Genomic DNA, 482 nt, shown 5'->3' with positions numbered 1-482 from the left:
CGGGATACACCTCTCAGTGTACACACACAGAGGAGCGGGATACACATCTCAGTGTATACACACAGAGGAGCGGGATACACATCTCAGTGTATACACACCGAGGAGGGGGGTACACCTCTCAGTGTATACACACCGAGGAGCGGGATACACCTCTCAGTGTATACACACAGAGGAGCGGGATACACCTCTCAGTGTATACACACAGAGGAGCGAGATACACCCAAGTTTACAACCAAACACACGCACCTCCCACTCCAATGCCCTCCAGGACTGTGAATTCTCTCAAGAATTTTACTCACTAAAAACATACGAGTTCTCACATCTGCCAATCCTGATAACTATTACCAACATGTCCAGCCATCTACACAAAATTCAAGGAGTGTGTGTGTGTGTGTGTGTGTGTGTGTGTGTGTGTGTGTGTGTGTGTGTGTGTGTGTGTGTGTGTGTGTGTGTGTGTGTGTGTGTGTGTGTGTGTGTGGAAT

The sequence above is a fragment of the Procambarus clarkii genome, chromosome 69 (genome assembly GCF_040958095.1).
Source record: "Procambarus clarkii isolate CNS0578487 chromosome 69, FALCON_Pclarkii_2.0, whole genome shotgun sequence".
NCBI lineage: Eukaryota > Metazoa > Arthropoda > Malacostraca > Decapoda > Cambaridae > Procambarus > Procambarus clarkii.
This window is presented reverse-complemented; position numbering follows the sequence as displayed.